Below are 13,874 nucleotides of genomic sequence, written 5' to 3' on the forward strand. Positions count from 1 at the left end.
CGAAGGTCGTTTACTTTGGCATTTTTAACAAAGACTTAAAGCTTCTGGAATTTTCCAGTCACCTGGTCTCTCATACAGATTAAGCAGCTTGTACATTTTACTGCCTTGAATGAAGAACAACAGCTCGTTGCATAAAAGGTTTCCCAGGGCTGTTCTTCCCTTGAAATAAGACAAATGAGGAAGCTCGGGGTGTGGTGGGAGAAACCCACATGGCATCAAGTATCACAGAACGCAAATTTCAAGCCACATGATGCCAGTATGGAAAGACTGTGGGCACAGGTTAAAACCACGTGCAGTGTCCCTCCGAAGTGAGGCCTCTTATGTTATTTTTAGTGTCAAAAGCCATGGATCCTGTTACCCCACTATGTGGCAGCGGATCAACTCACTGGCCTTTCTCCTCATTGGCCATGACAAACTTTTCTGTTTGATTCTGTATGAACAGGCCTGCCACAGAGGCCACAATCTTCGGGTGCTGAGGTCTACTCTGGGGCAACCCACAGCCTTCATAGATTCTGTTCCTCTCTTCCCCATACCTGGCCCTTAGAATGACACAGGGGAACTATAGGTTGATTCTGCAGCCTTCCTTTAAGGTGGAGAGGGCGGTGCCCAGTCCTGAAGCAAACACTATGATTGCCTTGTGGGACTGCGGCAGGGAGATGAGGAAGCTGAGCGGTGGTCTTACCGTATGCCTTCTGGGCAAGCGGCCTATACTCCTACCCTCATGGGATGCTGCTCTCTGAAACCTAAGAGGTCTTCAGGAGAACACGAAGTCAAAGATCTACCTCTCCCTTTCAGACTTCACCCTCCAGCCCTTTCCAATGCAGCTGCATGCCACGATCTTCACCCACCCTGAAGGACCCAGGAACCTGAGTCTTAGCTACTGCTATAAGCTGAATGCGGCTCCCAAAGCTTGTAAGTTGGAGAGTTCATCTTCAAGTCTGTAGACCAATGGAACCCAGAGATGGAGCTTCTTAAAGGTGTGTCTTCTGGGACTAGAGAAAGCAGAGCTTCATTGGTGCCATTTGTGGCTTTGTTAGACAAGAAAGACTTAAACTTATACCGTGTTCTATGTCTTACTGGGCAATGCCCTCTACCACAGTAGGGTTCAGGAGGAAAGGCTTCATCAGATGCCTGGCAGCATTGGTCCAACATTCTCAAGCTTCCTAGTCTCCCCAACCGTGAATCAAATAAATGTCTATTCTTCATAGATTACCAGGTCTTGGGTATTAGAAACAGAAAACAGACTAAATAGTTGTTCTCCATGTAACTACTGCTCAGCCAGAAGTGGGAACTACAGCCTTAGGCACTGACTTTCCATCTGCTGCCGTCCATAAAGTGCTTCGCGGTGGACGTCACATGCGGTTGGTGGGGAGGGGAACCTCATGAATCCTAGCTGCTCGTTAGCTGGTGCATGTGATATCAGGAGCTTGGGTTGGAAATCTATCTCTTCAGCCATCTCACCACTCTGGACAACACAGAAACTGGTGAAACTGGATCCACCACGCTGAGTCTCCGAGGCTAGCAGGGAGAACAACTACTTCTTACTGCAGATACGTGGAAGCGACATCTTGGCCCTAGGTATTCAGGGCAGGAGAGGAACAGGACTTACAGCTGCCAGAGAGGCAGGTGACCCTCTAAGATCTGAGAAAGGACAGAAAATGGGTAGAGCTGAAAGGTTTGGTGTTGCGTAAGACATCCACCTTCATGGATCCAATTAATTTAGAAGCCCCTAGCCCAGTGGTTCTCAACCTTCCTAACGCTGACACCCTTTAATACAGTTCCTCATGGCGTGGTGACCCCCAACCATAAAATTATTTTCACTTCTATTTCATAGCTGTAATTGTGCTCCTGTTATGAAGTGTAGTATACATACTGATTTACAAGATGGTTTTAGGTGACCCCAGCCAAAGGGCTACTTGATGCCACCCCACCCCAACCTCGCAAAGGGACAATGGCCAACAGGTTGAGAACTGCTCCTCTAGACCATTGAGAGGTAAGGGCTGCACCACCTACCTACTGAGACAGACAAGGTGGTGTGAGATCCAAATGGGAACTGGAACATCCAAATTGGTAAAATGAAAGAAAATTCTACAACAGTGGATTTAGAGAAAGATTTGTACCCCTGTCCAACTTAGCCACACAGGACCATACAGCTTCCTCTCCTCTCAGTCGGTCTCAGTAGATGTGAGATGTTCAGGGAGAGCTTCCTGGTTTGAAGTCATCCTGTGAGTATTAGCATGCCCATTTCATACAGCCCTACATCCACAATGCTTTTGCCCCCTGATTAACATCACAGGGAATCCAATAGGATGTGAACCTTGGCACAGGCTTCCTGGCTGCCTGATCATATTCAGTCCACCAACCTTTTGGTTTCAGCCCACGAACTGTCTTAGAAGCATACCAGAGACCAAGTGAAACAAAAACCAAACTGTGAGCATGGCTGAATTGTGAAAGAGCAAGTGCTGGGAATGCTATCACAGTTTACAACGGGGCGCTGTGCATGATACAGCTGAGCCCAGCGTGCTGTATCTTGGAAGTCTTCTTGATAGCGCCTTTGATTGCAAAACCTGATGAGATGAAAGTCACCAGGTGCCTGTAGAGAAGGTTCTTTGGCAGCAGCCAGGACACTCCCTGTGACCAGACAGCCTCCAAAAGCCAGAAGCCACAGTCAACTGGCTTCAGATGCTAGGAGGGAGCTGGAGAGGGGGAAGGAGCAACTAGAGGGCTAGTCTAGAGGTTCAGCAAGGAACCCCCGGATCAGAGGAGCAATACACCATGGGACTGATACCAAGGTGATGGAAACTTGACTCCCAAACACAGAATTGGCATGTTGTAGACAACAGTTGGTCTTTGTAATGTTTGCTAAGGACATATACACAGAGACACAGAGACACAACACAGACATACGTAAAGAGACACAGAGACACACAGAGAGAGACACAGAGACACACAAAGACAAAGACACGGACGCATACACAGAGATACAAATACACAGACACACACACACACACACACACACACACACACACACACACACACACACAGCCACAGGGTAGAAAGATGAAAGATGAAAAGATTGGGTGCTGTGTTTGCTCTTCTGAGTAAGTATTTGGCTTTGGTACCAGCTGAGACGGCCTTGAAGGTCACACTGGGCTCAGAATGTGTGCTTCCCAGTTCTCTGCTTCCGGTTCTCTGCCAGCCAATAGAGGTAACTTTCGTTTGTTCGCAAGTTCACAGATGCCAGTTTAGTAGATTCTCATTGATAATGAACTCTAAGGGAGCAAGGCCTGCTTGTCTGAAGTTCATTAAAGCTGGTGTACTATACCCTGGGTTTAAATGTTCACCGTTGATATTTTAATACCACGAAGTATTTGATGAAATGCTTTCAAAATGTTTTCTTGATAACGCAGTAATAAAAGTCCCTGGGGCATATGTTATTGAGAGGGATAATTTGCTCTTTTGATATGGTTTAATGATGTTTTATTATATGTGCTTAGCATTTATGGCATGATGTGAGACACGTAGAAAGGAAAACATCGCTATTGAAAGGCACACTGACAGAGCCATCACCTCACAGAGTTATTTCCTATGTGTGACAAAAGCAGTTAAAATCAACTTCTTTAGGATAAAAAATTGTATGAGATATGATTTCACCAGCTGTTCATGTCAAATGTTAGACCTTTTGAATTTTTACACATTCCCTGTCTTTTTTGAACTGTGTGTGCCCATTTCCCCAAAACTCTGATAACCAAGCTTTTAATCCCTTTGATTTGACACACACAGTCTTTTTAGAATAATTCCCACAAGTAATTACAACCATGCAATGTTTATTTCTGTGTCTTGCTTCCTTCGCTTACCACAATATTCTCTTAGTCTTTCCATGTTGTAGAAAATTGTGGGATCTCTTTTTTTATAGCCGAATAATATTCCACTGTGAGTGTGTGTGATGTGTATGAGCGTGTATGAGTGTGTATATGAGTATGTTTGTGTATGAAATGTGTATGAGTATGTGAGTGTCTGTGTATGAGTGTATGTATGTATATGGTGTGTGAGTGTGTGAATGTGTGTGTATGTGTGAGTGAGTGTGAGTATGTGAGTATGTGTATGAGTGTGTGTATATGGTATGTGAGTGTATACATGTGTGTGTGAGTGTATTTGTATGGTATGTGAGTATGAGTATGAGTACGTGAGTGTGTCTGTATGATATATGAGTATGTGAGTGTGTTTGGTGTGTGTGTGATGTGTATGAGTATGTGTGAGTGTGTATGAGTGAGTTTAAGTATGTGTGAGCAAATATGTCATGAGTGTGTGTATGTGTGGTGTGTATGAGTGTGTATGAGTGTGTATATGAGTGTGTGCGCGCATGTGTGTGTGTGTGTGTGTGTGTGTGTGTGTGTGTGTGTGTGTGTGTATACCTACACCTGCACTTTCATCTCCTTTGGGCAGAATGTGTCCAGAAGAGGAAGTGCCAGTTGCAGAGTGTCTATAGTTCCCTGGTAAAATGTAAATGTTTACAATTTCATAGTCAGGTTGCTGTTTTCCTACATCTACAGACATGATATCTGTCTAGGAAAAGAGAAACCACAAATCTTTCAACGTTGCAATAGGTGAGGGTGACCAGAGTCACTAAACCTAAGAAGGAATGGGCGTGCTTGGCTGTGTGTAGGACAGTGTGTCATCTCCACCTGTCATGGTTTGAGTAAGAATGGCCCCCAGAGACTCACAGATTTGAACACTTGGACACCAGGGAATGGCACTTTTTGAAAGGATTAGGAGGCGTGGCCTTGTTGGAAAGAGTGTATCACCAGGATTTCAAAAGCCCATTCCAGGGGCCAGAGTCTTTCTCTTTCTGCTCCCCTGGATGCAGGTATGGAACTCTTGGCTACTTCTCTAGCACCATGTCTGCTTGTGTGCTACCATGCTCCCCATGAGGATCGTGGACTAAACCTCAAAGCCATGAATGCTTTTCTTTATAAGAGTTGCCTTGGTCATGGTGTCTCCTCACAGCAACAGAACACTGACTAAGGCACTACCCTTACTTGGACTCTGTAAACTTGAGGCCATTATTGGAAGATGCCTATTGCAAACCGATGGTGGCCAGACTGCCTTCGAATCAGCTTCTCTGTTGTCGTCTCCCCCGACCCCAACCCTCCACCCCCGCTTTTCTCTCATGACTCCTGCCACTCTGAAGCCTCCTGTTCCCCTCCCCAACCTGGGAACCCATTCGTTCTCTCAAACCCAGGGAGACCTGGCTGCTCTGGGCACCCACCAGTATTAACATTCTCCATGACTTCGTTGAACTTCGCCAAAGTTGGTCACTTGGTTTGTTTGTTTGTTGATTGGTTTGTTTGTTTGTTTCAATTTCAACCTGTAAAGCGTTCACAGTGGTCTAAGTAGCCACCTTGGCAGAGGACGCTAAGCTGTAGCCAAAGGCTGGGAATAGCTGGAATCCCATACAGCCCAGCCAGCTCCACCACTGAGTGCCTCCAATGAGCATGCGTCAGAGGATCCTTAAGGCTGGAGTCACAAGGAACAAGAAAAGATGTTAAGCTTGAGACCGAGGGCATGGAGGAGGGGTCCCGAGGTCATTCTGTTCCAGGATCTGTGGCTGTAGCCCTACCTACAGTGGCTTGAACGGAAGAGTGTTTTTAATGGCAACTAAGTATTGGTGAGAACACTCAGACATTGCTGGCGTAAACCCCACAACCAATGCGGGGAACAGTAGTCCCTCAAACTGTAGAGTTGCCGCATGACCCAGAGAGACTACTCCTTCATTTACCCCAAGAGAGATGGAAACTGGGGCCCACATAAAATCATATGCACCCATATTCCTAGAAGCTCTGTTCATAAGGGCAAAATGGGATGGATAAACAAAATGTGGTCTCTCCATGGGATAGATAAGTCTCTCTCTAAAAAGAGAAGGAATTCTGACACAGTCTCCAACATGGATGACCTCTGTACAACGATGCTACAGGACAAGCTCATGACAACAGGTCACATACCACGTGGTTCTTTTTATGGGATACATAGCACATTGAGAGTCAGAAAGGTGGTCGGGTGGGGATGGGGAGGTGCTTATAAATGGATATAGGGCTTTCTCTGGAGTGATACGAAGTTTCCCTGGAGTGATGCAGAGATGTTTGAAACAAGAGTAAGCTGGCTTTGGGTCACATTGTGAATGCTGCAAATGGTCCTAAATAGGACATTTTAAGATGGTGAATGTTAACCCCAATCAAAGTGTTATAATCTGAGCTGCCATTCTATGCGGTGCAGATGCCCCAGGAAGGGAGGGCTGTAGTATTTTGTCTCAACAAGAAGTTTCTACGAAGTACAATGATCAGATCACAGGAGGTGGCTGGTGAAAGTGGCTAAGCAGCTTCCTGTGTCTTGGGGAACCCAGGGAGCACAGCGGGATGCTGATGGCAATACCTGCTACAGTAGAGGCTGTGCCACCTTCCACAGCCACCAATGCCCTGGGCAACGTTAAAAACCAAGCAACCAACCAAGCCCAAGCTCTACCCAGGGGTGTTCACGCCAGTGGCCTAAGGAATGGCTTAGTTACCCAATTTTAGGTGTCTGCTACCTGAGTGCTGGGAACCAAACTTGCATCTTCTGCAAGAGCGGTGCCTGCTTCTTCTACTTCCTTAGCCTCAGATGCCTGCTCTTTGGTACAATGTCCACAACGTCCAGCACTATGAACTTGCAGAGGGAGAGATGGGGGGTTCTTGTGTCCTCACGCCCCACTGATGTTCACACTTGTACACCGCTGAAGGGACCTTCCCAGGCAAAGCTGCCATCCAGCCTTGGTGTTTAATGGTACATGGTCCTCACAGTGCGCCATGCATATTCTCATTGGCTGTTCCTTTCCTTTAAAAAGAAAAACAACTTGGAACTGAAAGATGGGTGGATCAGTCAGGTCACTTTGTGTGGAGTGACACAGCCATCCATAATGCTGCCTAACATTCTCTCTCATGGGTACATATGTGTACACAAACACATGCACATACACAGAGAGACATAGACACACACACAGAGGCACACTCACACATGCATATACATACAGAAGTAGACATATATATATATACACACACACATACATGTACACACAGAGAGGAACACAGAATACATATACACACATAGACATACACAAGGCACATGTGCACAAACACAGATACACATAGCCAGAGATACACACACACACATACACATACATATACACACATACATGCTCACACAGAGAGGAACATAGAATATATACACACACATAGACATACACAGAGGCACATGTGCACACATACAGATACACATATACACAAACACAAAGGCACACACACAAATATAGACACACAGAGGCACACATACATGCACATACAAAGAGAAACACGCAATACACACATACACATGCAGAGATATACACAGAGGCACACACATACATATCAAGGTACACACACATACAAAGGCACACACGGAGGCACACACAGAGATAAATACAGAGGCATAGGTACACACACACACAGGTATAAGCACATATACACACACACAGAGGCACAGGGAGAGGAGTGAGGCCCAGTGTACTATCTCTGAATAAAATGCTGGAGTGTTTCAAAATGTTCCCAAGCCCTGTTCTCCCTCACTGGGAGGGAACAGGAGCCAGCTCCCTTTACCCATATTTGTTTTCAGAGGCTAAATTGGCATGAAATCAGATAGTCTTGAGAATAGAGGTTTGCCTTTCTGTGTAAGGAAAATAAATTGACCAGATTCATCAGGAAATTTCTTCAGATCCCTGTTCTGTACTTAGAAATGTAGCTTCCATCCCGTGGAACACCAGAGTCTCCATGGCATTGAATCTAATTGACTAGAGAAAGCATTTGCTTTGAGAGATCATAGCAGCAGGACACTGGCAAATCCAGCTGTTTAATTCCCTTCATGGCCACTGGACTGTTTATACTACCTGAGTCACGGTAATATATTAACAAAAAAGGTTTATGTAGCTCGCAGTTTCCGAGACAGAGTTCAGCCCCCACTGAGGGTGGGGGTGGATGATGTCACAATGGTACTCATGCGTCCATAAGCTATCACATGATAAAGTAGACAGGACATAAGGGAGGGACTGAAGAACCAGGCTCTCACAAGAACAACTACTCAAGTCACAAAGCTTCCACTTACTCCTCCTAAGGGATAACTAACTCACCAAGTGACTCAGCCTCCTCTCCCTAGGCTCCGCCTCCTAAAGACACCGCCACACCAACACTCTGAGCTCCCAGCTTCCAACACAGCAGCTTTTAGTAGAAAAACCATAGCAAAAGGATTAGCTTGTTTTTTGAATCGACCCCAATCCTAAGAACGAAAATCCTGGACAGAGGCTATCATCGGTATCTGGATTTATATCAGGACATTGGCAAACTCGGTTGTAGATGGTGCGGGCAGGGTTTCTGGGTCAAAACAGGTTTGCAGCCTAGTCCCTTCCAGCAGCTGACAGAGGGTGGGAACCGTGTCACTGGCAGAGAGGTGTGTCAGCCACTGCTAGTTACAGGAACATGGAAAGTCAGGTGCTCCGGGACATTAAGGTTTGTTAAGAGGGGTTAGTACCTACCGACAGCTCTGAGCTGCTCCCAAGGGTTCCTAACCTCTTCATTCTGCTTCCTGTTTAGGCGTATTCCTGTTAGATATAGTAACTTGTACAAGCTATTCTAGCCTTAGCATGAGCTAAATGACCTCCTTCAAATAATGACAGGACCTCATTTCTACCGGGCTTTACATATTCACTTTTATTAGTGTATCTTCACTGTCTAGAGTAACGGGCTTCGTGGCAGCATTTTCAATCCATGTGTGTCAGGGATTCTCACCACGTGTGCCTCACACCCTCTTTTCCCTGCCCTCTCATCTATCTTCCAGTTTTTGGCTTTTCGTGTAGACTCCACATATGAGAACGGATGTCATGTTCCTCATTTTGGGTCTGGCCCATTTCACTTAACACAATCATCTCCGGTTACACCCACTTACCTGGATACAAGCTTTCCTTCGTTAAGGCTGAATGAGACTTCATTGTGTGTATACCGTGGACCTTACCACTCACCTGTTGATAGACCTCCAAGCTGCTCTCATCCTTCTGCTATTGTGAACGGTGGGTATCTCTTTGCTACCCTGACTTTTATGCCCAGGAGTGGTGTAAGCAGTTCACATGACTAGCCTAAGTGTTTCAAGAGACTTCTATTTTCACTGATTTTCACTGGGGCTGCACCAATGTGCACCCACACCAACAGCATTTACAGTATGTTACAGTTTTCATAAGTTACTTCCTATTGCACTGAACCAAGGAAACAGTTCATAGGACACCCATAATTCCCCTGACACTGCTCAGAGATGTCATAAGCACACGAATCAAATCTTCTATGGTAGATTGTACCTCACCACTGACTTCCGTCCCTTTCACCCTGGGGGGTGGAGGGATGGGGAGAGGCACATAGGCCTGAAGCCTTTGTGGAATTGTGGAAAGAAATGAGAGACAGGAACAGTACTCACTTCTGTGGGAGCACCTTGGATCCCTTCTCACCGTCCTCCTTAGGAGTCCTCCAAGGACAGGAGTTTGAGAGACCTTGCCCCTGATTCTACACTCTGGGTTTTCTTAACTATCATAACTACATATCCAAGGGAGCACTTTGCACACTGCTTGCTGCATATAAAACCCCTCATTTATGTATACTCTTTTGTCTTCCTGAGTTCAATTCCTTTCTCTTTGAATGCAACCTACATTCTTTTTGTTTGGTTTGGTTTTGTCTTTTTTTTTTATGTACTATAATGTATAATCATCTTCTCTTGATCATGCCACATAAGAAGTTGTAAGGGCATGTAGAAACACATCAGAGAATTGTGTCCTTAGGAGATGAGGTTAACTTGTTTTCTGTAATCAAGAACACAGGCAGCCAGTGGAGGAGTATGCAACTGTGCACCCCAGTGTCATGCCGTGCACTCCAGAATCACACTGTGCACCCCAGCGTCATGTTGTGCACCCCAGTGTCATACTGTGCACCCCAACATCGCACTGCATATCTGAGTCACTCTGTGTACCTCTTGAGTTACTCTGTGCACTCCAACATCACAATGTGCACCCTCAGAGTCATGCTGTGCACCACAGAGTCACTCTGTGAACCCCAACATCACAGATGCTGACCTTCTTCTTTCTTCTTGCCTCTTGGAGTCTTGGTCTTGCTGTAAGATGACTCTTATTGTTGCCTAGCAATGCATTTGTAGACTTTCTTGAGGTCTCCCTTGGGATCAGGATGGTAAACGTGGTAAACAATCTTTCTGTACCCTCCAAAAGCTTTCAAAATTGAAAGCGAAGGCAGTAGTCCTCATCGGAAGCCAGAGTAGGATCATCCCAGCTTGGTTTGTGTATCTCAGCAAAGTAAACAATTTAAACCTGGAGAAGGAAGACTCACACATGAAAAAACGAGGGGGTGAGGTGAGGTGGAGAAGAGAGAAAGCAGTACTGATGACCATGAAACCAAATGTCAATCAACTCTGACAGATGGTGAAGATACTCTTCATTCTGACATACAAAACACTCAGTGTTTCAAGAAGGGTTTAGGGAAGACGTAAACTCTATGAAAATGTAATGCACATATGGTGGTGAGGGAGAGAGGATGTGACTACTTAATAAAAAAGAATTAGCCTTAACATCGCTTGCCTCTTTCTTCTTTTTTTTTTTTTTTTTTTTTTTTTATTTTTTTATTTTTTTTCGGAGCTGGGGACCGAACCCAGGGCCTTGCGCTTCCTAGGTAAGCGCTCTACCACTGAGCTAAATCCCCAGCCCCGCCTCTTTCTTCTTAACCGAATGAATGAATTACAACGTGTGCCTACTGACGTTTCTTCCCCAAACAATGAAAAATTACTGGCTTGGGTCAAGCCAGACATCAAGTATTGTATTTATTTTCCAGTTTATTTTTCTTTCAAGCGGGTTTGTGAAAACTGGAATTTCGTTCTGTGGTTTTTTTTATAACATCAGAGAGAGTTCTGCCTGTCCTAAAGAACCTAGGTGCTTCCCGTGGGCTTGGTGGTTCATCATTTTCTGGGCAGAGATAAGGGAATGGTCCTTTGACACACTGGGCTGCTCCTGGAACTTAGGTAATTTGGTAAATGCAGCATCATTTGAGAGAACACAATCATTCTCTCAGTGCATTAAATGCCTGTAGTGGCAGATAGGAATGGTGTTTTATCTCCAGTTCTAACAGCAGTTCACGCTTGACGTCTTATAACATAGCTAGGAATATTTGAAAGAGTCTTTCTTAGAATTTAAAAAAAAGATAGCAATTCAAAATATCTCCTCTCATTCTATATCAATTTCCTCCAAGTTTGAAAAAAAATCAAAAACAAAAACAGAAAAGAGAATGTGCCTCTCCCTTGTTGCCTGGAGACCAGGTGTGTGCTACTTTGTTAAGCAGACTAATTAGCACTAAGGGATTTTGCACGGCAGAAGGCTCATTAGTAAGGGTGGGCGGGACTCGGAGCTCCCCCAGCTAGTGGCTCCGAGCCACTCACACATTCAAAGTGTGATTCAGCCCAGAGAAACGTTTACCAAGGCTCTTTAGGAAACTGCTTGTGTGCCAGCTGACTTCCCTGGGCTAGCAACCCTGTGACAGCAAGGTACATTCAAAAGGACTCACTTTGCAGGCTTCCCAGTGGCTGGGGACAACTGTCTTGGAAGTTTAGAAGTAAGGTATGGGTGTCTCCTGAGAGGCTCTGCCAGAGCCCTACTGATACAGATGAGGATGGCTGCAGCCAACCATTGGACTGAACAAGGGGACCCCAATGGAGGAGTTAGAGAAAAGACTGAAGGAGTTGAAGGGGTTTGCAACATCATAGGAAGAACAACAATATCAACCAACCAGACCCCCTCCCCCCAAGAGCTCCCAGGGACTAAATCACCAATCAATGAGTATACATGGAGGGACCTATGGCTCCAGCTGCAAATGTAGCAGAGGATGGCATTGTCTGGCATCAGTAGGAGAAAACGCCCTTGGTCCTGTGAAGGCTTGATGCCCCAGTGTAGGAGAATGCCAGGGCAGTGAAGTTGGAGTGGGTTGGGGGTAGGAGAGGGGGTTTGGGAGCATCCTCATAGAAACAGGGGGAGGGGAAGGGTTATAGAAGAGGGGGAAAGGGGATAACGTTTGGAATGTAAATACATAAAATATCCAAAAAATGATAATAAAGTAAAAAAATGTAAAAAAGAAGTAAGGTAACTGTGGCTGGTCAGGAATTGGTTTTTCATTGGTTTTAGGAAGGCCATATGAACACCCTTGGGAACTGTCATGCCAAAAATGTCACCCACCCTTAGCTAGCTTTACATTCTAGATGCCCCTGAGTGATTGTGTCCTTGAGTTTCACAGCCCCCATGCAGGCAGGAGATGGAGCAGAAAGAGTTAGTAACTTACCTCAGGTCACTCAGATGGCCAGCAGCCAGGAGTGGTGCCCAGTCCACTTATCATCTGCTAAACACATTCACAAGGACAGATCAAGGGAAGGAGTTAGAAGGAAAGACTGGAAGAAGGGAGGGAGGGAGGAAGGAAGGAAGGAGAGACATACTGTGGCCTTTAGTTCTTAAAAAAAAAGTCAAAGGAATTGTTTGCATAAGATAATTTCCTAAAAGAGGTTGGGAGGATACTCCCAAAGTCCTGGATATTTCCAGTTGAATATTTCCCAAGGGATGATGGAAAAGGAATCTTCACCAATGCATCTGTACGCAATAAAATTCAGAGAAAACCATGTCCTATATTAGAAAAGTCTCTTACAAACATGTCTGCTGCCAGTTTGCTCTGAGCTCTCTCTCTCTCTCTCTCTCTCTCTCTCTCTCTCTCTCTCTCTCTCTCACCCTCTCACCCTAGACTCAATCTCCTTTGCCCCGTTTGCTGAGGGTGACACTCCAGTCTTCTCTTGGGGAAATATGAGTCCTAGCCATGCTGCAGGTGTGTACTAGGCCCTTCTGGGACTACTTGACTCCAAACTCCTATTCCTGGAAGTAGGTCAGCTCACCTGGTGTGGTGGTTTGAATACACTTGGCCCAATAAGCGGCACTATTTGGAGGTGTGACCTTGTTGGAGTAGGTGTGGCCTTGTTGGAGTAGGTGTGGCCTTGTTGGAGTAGGTGTGGCCTTGTTGGAGTAGGTGTGTCACTGTGTGCCTGAGCTTTGAGACCCTAGTCCTAGTTGCCTGGAAGTCAGTATTCTGCTAGCAGCCTTCAGATGAAGATGTAGAACTCTCAGCTCCTCCTGCACCATGCCTGCCTGGATGCTGCCATGCTCCCACCTTGATGATAATGGACTGAACTTTTGAACCTGTAAGCCAGCCCCAATTAAATGTTGTCCTTATAAGAGTTGCTTTGGTCATGGTTTCTGCTCCCAGTAGTAAAACCCTAACTAAGCCACTTGGCCTCTGATCAATTTCCTTCACTCTTTGGTACTTTGTCCCACTTCTTCTAGACAGAAAAGGCCAGAGGAGGCCTTTCTATATATTTACTTGCAGTGCTGGGAATCCAACCCAGGGCCTTGTCAGCAGGCAAATGTCCTACCACTGAGTTACAGCTTTGGCCAGATCCTTTTGTCTATATGCTGCAGCCCAGTGCAGCTATGAGAACAGGAGAGGGCCCAGACCCCTCCCTCATGAGGTCTCTGTTTCCTCCAGTCCTGGCAACCTTTAACAAAATCAGTTCCCACCCCTGGGCAGCAGCATTTATTCCAGTAACCTCTGGGTTGGTTGTCAGAGAGAGGACAGCAGAGGAAGCTGGAGACCTGGGAGGCAGCATTGACTTCCCAGTAGTCTGCGTAAAGTGTAGAACCCTGTGCCGGTAAAGGGGCCAGTTTGTCTTTAGTGACAAACAGA

General features: G+C 45.7%; 1 protein-coding gene across 13 annotated transcripts in view; it reads left to right on the top strand.

Moving 5' to 3' along the window:
- Npas2 (neuronal PAS domain protein 2) overlaps positions 1–13,874 on the top strand; it is a 179,019-nt gene that overhangs the window by 48,645 nt on the left and 116,500 nt on the right. For 2 of the 13 annotated variants that reach the window (XM_087566092.1, XM_087566093.1), the window contains exon 3: positions 796–977. The gene's annotated coding sequence lies outside the window, so the exon portion shown is untranslated. 13 annotated transcript variants of the gene reach the window in all.

The sequence above is a fragment of the Rattus norvegicus genome, chromosome 9 (assembly GCF_021556685.1).
Source record: "Rattus norvegicus strain SHRSP/BbbUtx chromosome 9, alternate assembly SHRSP_T2T, whole genome shotgun sequence".
Taxonomy (NCBI): Eukaryota; Metazoa; Chordata; class Mammalia; order Rodentia; family Muridae; genus Rattus; species Rattus norvegicus.